The sequence below is a fragment of the Lepus europaeus genome, chromosome 10 (assembly GCF_033115175.1).
Source record: "Lepus europaeus isolate LE1 chromosome 10, mLepTim1.pri, whole genome shotgun sequence".
NCBI classification, from domain to species: Eukaryota; Metazoa; Chordata; class Mammalia; order Lagomorpha; family Leporidae; genus Lepus; species Lepus europaeus.
In genome coordinates, this window is record NC_084836.1 from 49,148,674 (window position 1) to 49,156,176 (window position 7,503).

General features: G+C 42.1%; 1 pseudogene; it reads right to left on the reverse strand.

The window, feature by feature from the left end:
• Positions 1 to 1,261: 1,261 nt before the first annotated feature.
• On the reverse strand, positions 1,262 to 6,833 carry LOC133768561 (bolA-like protein 2; annotated as a pseudogene).
• Between the last annotated feature and the right edge of the window lie 670 nt (positions 6,834 to 7,503).

Here is a 7,503-nt window from a genome sequence, read left to right on the forward strand (position 1 = left end):
TCAAACTTTGTGAAGTACTGAGAATAGTTCCTGGCAAACACACTGGCTGTTTTTAAAAATTCTTCTTTTTATGGATGCATACATGTTGGAATAAAAGCTGTTAAAACTCTGAGCTTTCTAGCTTCCCTTCCTAAGGACTCTCAACCTTGGCTACACACTTGAATCATTGAGAAGCCTTTAGAAATTCTTCTACATTATCTCAGGCAAGTGAGATCGAGTCTCTCAATCAAGGGGCCAATGTGGTATGAGTTTACAAAACTTATCAGGAAATTCCACTGTGAAGCCAATGTTGCAAATCACTGCTTTAATCTCTCTTCCAAAGAAAATTCAATGTTTGCCTGTGGATCTACTCTTGTACTAATCACTCCAAATGAGTTTCCTCAGGCCCTTTTGCTTTGTAGAATATGTATCTTACAGAGAGGACTTCAGATTCAAGGCAATCTGGACCATCCTTCAGTGACTTCCAGCTGCCCTGAGACAGAATCCTTAATTTCAATAAGGCAAGGTTTTCTTGGGCTCCCACCACCTGGAATCGCCATTCTCCTTGCCCTGCAGGCTCCAGCCTGGGCAGCCACCTTTCCTCTTCTGCCCTCAGGGCTTTTGTACTGGCTGTTTCTAGTTCCAGGAATGTTCTACTTTTTGCCCTCCTCCACCATCCTTTTTCTGACTACTGCATACTGTCATTTCCTCAGAAAAAAACTCCTTAACTTTCCAATAAAATCAGGGACCCCTAAGTCTCTCTATTGTATTCATTCACCAACACCAAAGCTTCCTTCACAACACCTATCACAATGTAAAATTATTTATTCACTTGATTGGCCTAATGCCTAACTCCTAGCTAGACTGTAACTTTATGTTTACTTTATTCAACTTCTTTATCTTAGTACCTTATGCCTAATTCTATGAGTATGCCAAACAGCTCATGAATAAATACTTAATGAATGGAGATTTATTAGTTGTTAATCTTGGTCAGTGATTAAACAATTAAAATATAGTCTTCAAAAGAATTATTTTTGGATGACTGGATTCAGATTGTTTGATATTGATGTAGAAACTGACCCTTGAGTATTTAAGTAATTTGTCCCAAATCATTCAGCTATTAATTAGTGATAGAATTAGACTGCTAGTTTATTTCTATAGATTTGCTACTGCAGATATAACAGAAGAGGATCAAGAAAGTAACTCAGACATATAAACAATACATAAAATGAATGAAGGTTTAATATAGTCATCATTCAGAAAAATAATTTTTACTGCACAGTGATATAAAATGAATGTCAGAGGCATTAGAAACTGACCTGAAATTCAGTTTTCAATTGAAAATCTAAATGTTTGGTTTAACTATTGTGAAAGGTTGCTAATCCTCAGTCCCAGGTCCTCAGAAAACTATGCCATGAAGCAATAATAGAGCTACCGCTCACTGAATTCCTATATCATGTTGAGTGATTATATACACAAAGCCTAAATCTTTGCAAATTTGCAAGTTGGTATTAACTACTGACAGATGAGAAAATGAGACTTTGTCACACAATTCATCAACCTTAACACCAGGATTCAAAACCACATTGGTGACTTCCAGTTTCTTATCTGATATGTAAAGAGCTTGAAGTCATCATTATACTTTTTAAAAAGCTGGACAAACTGAAAATCAATAAGTCTTATTAGACCCCTCAAAGGAACTAAGGTCACAAGGCAAACTGCTGCCTACAAAATTGGAGAAACAGGTAGACAGAGAGAACTGCTGTTTACATGGAGGTGAAGCACATGAATAGACGCCAGCAGATCGAGCCAATGTCAATAGGAACACTGTAACCTACAATTAACAAATCACCGCCAGTTCAGTGTAGACGAGCTTCAAGATTAAAAACCCCTTGAGGGCCCAGAATTAAAGGAGTTCCAAAGGTTACAGAATTTTACTTTCAGAGGTCATTTCAAATTTTCATTGAGAAGATCAGAAAAACAATTCCTCCAAGGGTAGGGGAAAAGCAAACACTTTTCTTTTCTTTTTTAAAGATTGTTTATGTCTTTGAAAGGCCGGGATACAGAGAGAGGGAGAAAGACACACAGAAATTTTCCATCTGTTGGTTCACTCTCCAAATAGCTGCAATAGCCAAGATTTGGGCCAGGCCAAAGCTAGGAGCCAGGAACTTCATCTGGGTCTCGCATATGGGTGGCAGGGGCCCAGGCACTTGGGCCATCTTCTGCTGCCTTTCCTGGCACATTAGCAGGAAGCTAGGTCAAAAGTGGAGCAGCCAGGACTAGAACCAGTACCAATATGGGATGCTGGTATTGCAGGTGGCAGCCACAATGCTGGCCCCAAGAGTAAACACTTTGAAATAGGCCCACAGCTCTCTGCTCTCCTTGATAAGTCTTTCTCTCAAAATAAATTATTTTACCAGAGTGTAACAGATGGAGTTTTTCTGAAGTCTAACTGACCCAGGAAAAGGAACATACTTACCTCCAACCACATCTATCCTTTGAAATGTGGAAAGAGAAATATCCAATTCAGGCTCACTAAAAGACTCAGACCTAATTACAGGATGATAGAATACTCCTCCTTACCATACCACCAAATCAGTAAGTCCATGCCTATGGGGCCAGTGCTGTGGCATAGAGTGTAGAGCCACCACCTGCTGGCATCCTATATGGGCACTGGTTCAATACCCAGCTCTTTGCTGTGGCCTGGGAAAGCAGTAGAAGATGGCCCATATTCTTGGGCCCCTGCATCCATATGGGAGACCTGGAAGAAGCTTCTTCCTGGTTTCAGATCGGCACAGTTCTGGCCATTGCGGCCATCTCGGGAGTGAACCAGCAGATGGAGGGCCTCTCTCTCTCTCTCTCTCTCTCTCTCTCTCTCTCATTTTGCCTCTGCCCCTCTGTTACTCTACCTTTCAAATAAATAAATAAATTTTTTTTAAAATAAAATAAGTTCATGCCTAATATCACAGAATTGCAGCTAAAAGAATTGCGAGCTTTAGGAAACCCAAGACAACAGAGAAGACAGAAACAATACCAGAGGAAATTTTATCCTTTCACATCACATCACAGCAAACAGGAAACAGAGCTTAACTCTTAGCCAGATAACACTTCACACCAAAAGCCTCAATTTCTGTTTCTCAATGCATCAAGTCTGGCTTTTAACAAAAAAATTTTGAGACATACAAATAATTATCAGAACCAGACTTAAATATGGCAGATATTTTAGAACTATAAAACCAAGAATTGAAAATAACAAGGACCGGGGCCAGTGCAAGTGGTGCAGTGGGTTAACGCCCTGGCCTGAAGCGCCAGCATCCCATATGGGCGCCAGTTCTAGTCCCGGCTGCTCCTCTTCTGATCCAGCTCTCTGCTATGGCCTGGGAAAGCAGTAGAAGATGGCCTCTGCACCCGTGCAGGAGACCCAGAAGAAGCTCCTGGCTCCTGGCTTCGGATCAGCACAGCTCCGGCCACTGTGGCCAATTGGGGAGTGAACCATCAGATGGGAGATCTCTCTTTCTCTCTCTGCCTTTCCTCTTTCTGTGTAACTCTGATTTTCAAATAAATAAATAAATCTTAAAAAAAAAAAAAAAGAACAAGGACCAGTATGCTGAGATCCAATGGAAAACACGAACAAAATGGAAGGATTGGCAGAATAGGCCGAGAGATGGGAACTCTAAAGGATCAACAGGAAATGCCAGCAATAAAAACCGCTAATATAAAGTATGCCTTTTATGGGCTCATTAGTAGACTGGATATGGCTGAGCAAACATCACTGACCTCACAGATATGTGAGGCAAAAATGGATAGAATTGCAAGGAGAAACAGATAAACACAACATTATAGTTGCAGACTTCAACATCTCTCTAAATGCAACTCACAGATCCAGCAAGCAGACCACTACCCATCTAATTCTTTGCTATGGCCTGGGAAAGCAGCAGAAGATGGCCCAAGTCCTTGGGCCCCTGTACCCGCATGGAAGACCCAGAAGAAGCTCCTGGTTTCAGATGGGCCCAGCTCCGGCCATTGCGGCCTACCGGGGAGTGAACCAGTGGATGGAAGACTCTCTCTCTCTACCTCTCCTTCTCTGTATAACTCTTTTTTTTTTTTCAGCCCTGATCCATAATTTAATAGCTGTGCAGGTCCTGGTCCCTCATTTCGGATGTTCCTGGGCCCACTGCTCTGGGGTCAGAGTTTTCTGCTCAAACGCGTGGATGTGCGGGAGCTCTTCCGCTAGGCACTCGTTCACCAGCCGGTGTCTCTGAAGCAATGGCTTCCCCTTGAACTTGGTTGACACCACCAGGACTCAGAAGCTGGTGGTGCAACGGTTTAGAGTCGTGTCCTCCACCTCCATGTGCTCCGCCTCCAGGTCGCACTGCAGCTTCTCTCGGAGGTAGTGAGAGCTCAGCTCCATTGCCGTAGCCCAGAGCAGGCAACAGCCCAGCGGGGACAGAAGCCCCCTTTCAAATAAATAAATAAATAAATCTTTCTATATTTTATTTAATTTTTTTTGGACAGGCAGAGTGGACAGTAAGAGAGAGAGAGACAGAAAGGTCTTCCTTTACCATTGGTTCACCCCCCAAATGGCCGCAATGGCCAGCAGTGTGCTGATCCGAAGCCAGGAGACAGGTGCTTCTCCTGATCTCCCATGCAGGTACAGGGCCCAAAGACTTGGGCCATCTACCATTGCACTCCCGGGCCACAGCAGAGAGCTGGCCTGGAAGAGGAGCAACCGGGACACAATCTGGTGCCCCGACTGGGACTAGAACCTGGTGTGCCAGCGCCGCAAGCGGAGGATTAGCCTATTGAGCCACGGTGCCGGCCCAAATAAATAAATAAATAAATATTAAAAACAAAAAACAAAAGAAGAGATATGGATCAGAAATCTGAATCACTCGGACAACGAGGTTGGTGAGAACTTCAATGATGAGGAGCTGCAGAAAATGACTGAGGAACTTGATGATGGCAGAGAATTCATGGTCAAGAGTTCCAGAACAACTTGAAAGTGATCAGCCTTTATTAAGATCACCATCTTCTTTTCTATTGCAAGTATATATGTTAGATTTAGTTCTTCTATTCTACAGAATTTAGTTATTCTATTGCAAGCATATATGTTTAGATTTAGCCACCACTGTGAAATTGGCTTTTGAAAACACAAACTATATTTTGCTTCACTGCTCACCTATAGAACTTTAGGAGTAACCTGAATCTATTTTAGACTTTTGGACATGTTCCTTGGTATTAAAATCTTTATAGAATGACCCACTGATTAATTATCCAAAGCAGGAGAATACATTGTAGTGTAGAAAGAGTCTTAAAGTTTTGACTACCTGCTACCTTCCTTGTATTTCTCCACTCCTATCATGTTTTCACATAGATGAAAACATACAACAACCTCTTAGACAAGCACACACTGCATACATGTCACCACAATCAATGGTCATTCCTTCAGAAGCTCCAATTTATAGTTTGATCCACGTGCAGTTTTCTTTTTCATAAAACCCACTGAACTCTGTTCTTTGGACATGTATCAGTATTACATGTTTTACCTTAAAAGTAAAACCTTTATTAGTTTGAAAAAATACTTTAAAAATATAAGTGGCAAATATTAAGGAATCAATGATATTCAGTGTTTCTGGGGTTGCTGTGAGATGAGTACTCTCATCCACCAGTGGTAGTTCTAGAAACTGTTAAAATCTTCCCAAAGAACAAATGCCTTTGACTCAGTAATTTCTTTTTATTCTTTTTTTTTTTTGACAGGCAGAATGGACAGTGAGAGAGAGAGACAGAGAGAAAGGTCTTCGCTGATCCGAAGGCAGGAGCCAGGTGCTTCTCCTGGTCTCCCATGGGGTGCAGGGCCCAAGCACTTGGGCCATCCTCCACTGCACTCCCTGGCCACAGCAGAGAGCTGGACTGGAAGAGGGGCAACCAGGACAGAACTGGCGCCCCAACCGGGACTAGAACCCGGGGTGGGCGCCGCAGGCAGAGGATTAGCCTATTGAGCTGTGGCGCCAGCCATGACTCAGTAATTTCACAAACCACTCAGACTTTTTTACTATTGGGGGAAAAATGTAAAAGCCTCAAGTAAGAAATTGGTGATCTCCAAGCTGGATAGCCTAGTCATTAGAAATATATTCAAATTGTTTTGAATGGCAGGAAAAAAGGTTATACCACAGGTTAATTAATGAAAGCAGATGTAAAACTGTTTATAGTAATTACATAGCATATAAATTATTATTTTTTTTTTTACAGGCAGAGTGGACAGAGAGAGAGAAACAGAGAAAAAGGTCTTCCTTTATGGTTGGTTCACCCTCCAATGGCCGCTGCGGCAAATGTTCAGACCTAAGAGACAGAAAGAATATATATACTAAAGCATAAACCTTGAATTATCTCTGGTCTCTGAGTAGCACTATGAATCTTTTCTCCCCTTCTACATTCTTCCTATTTCCTATATATAATCAGAGTATTACTTTAAAAATCTGAAAATGGCAGGTATTGTGGCACAGTGGGTTAAGCCATTAGTTGGAATGCCTCTATCCCATATCAGAGTGCCTGGGTTCTCATTACTTCACACTTTGTATTTAGCTTCCTGCTAATGTGCCTGGGAGACAGCAGATGATGGCCCAAGGTCACCCACTGGGAGACCTTAATCGAGTTCCTGGCTCTTAGCTTTGGCTTGGCTTAGTCCTGGCTGTTGTAGGCATTTAGGGAGTAAACAGCAGATGAAAGCTCTCTCTCTTGGGGTCGGCACCATGGTGCAGTTTAATTCTCTGCCTGCGGTGCTGGCATCCCATATGGGCACCAGTTCTGGTCCCGGCTGCTCCTCTTCTAATCCAGTTCTCTGCTGTGGCCTGAGAGGGCAGTGGAGGACTGCCCAAGTCCTTGGGCCCCTGTACCCACGTGGGAGACCAGGAAGAAGCACCTGGCTCCTGGTTTCCGATGGGTGCAGCTCTGGCTGTTGCAGCCACCTGGGGAGTGAACCAGCAGAAAGAAGACCTTTCTCCCTGTCTCTCCCTCTCACTGTCTGTAACGCTCTCTCTCAAAAAAAAAAAAAAAAAAAAAAAAAAAAAAAAAAAGATCTCTCTGTGTCTCTCCCTCTCTCTGACACTCTTTCAAACCGATAAAGAGTTTTTTAAAAAATCTGAAAAGATTATCTTAAAATCTATTTCTATGTATGACAAGGCACGGGGTGTGAAATTCAAGAAGCAATTTTTGCCAGTAATTGAAAAAATACACTTGTGAATGGTCAGTATTTGAATATAATTTGGTGCATCATTTTTAGATAAAAAATGAAGTAATTAACCTTGTTAAAAGAATTCCAGGCATAATGGACACTGCATGCAAAGATAAGGAAGCATGAAAGAGAAAAGACTACACTGACTCATAAGATGGTATATGTCCTTCTTAGTTTCAAGTCTGGGCAATGGAGTGAGGAGATTCCTTAAAGTTCTTTGTTCTAGAATTCTCTTACAATGCATTGAGAATTTTGACATGCAATCAGATGTTTGCCCTGTACAATTCCAAATG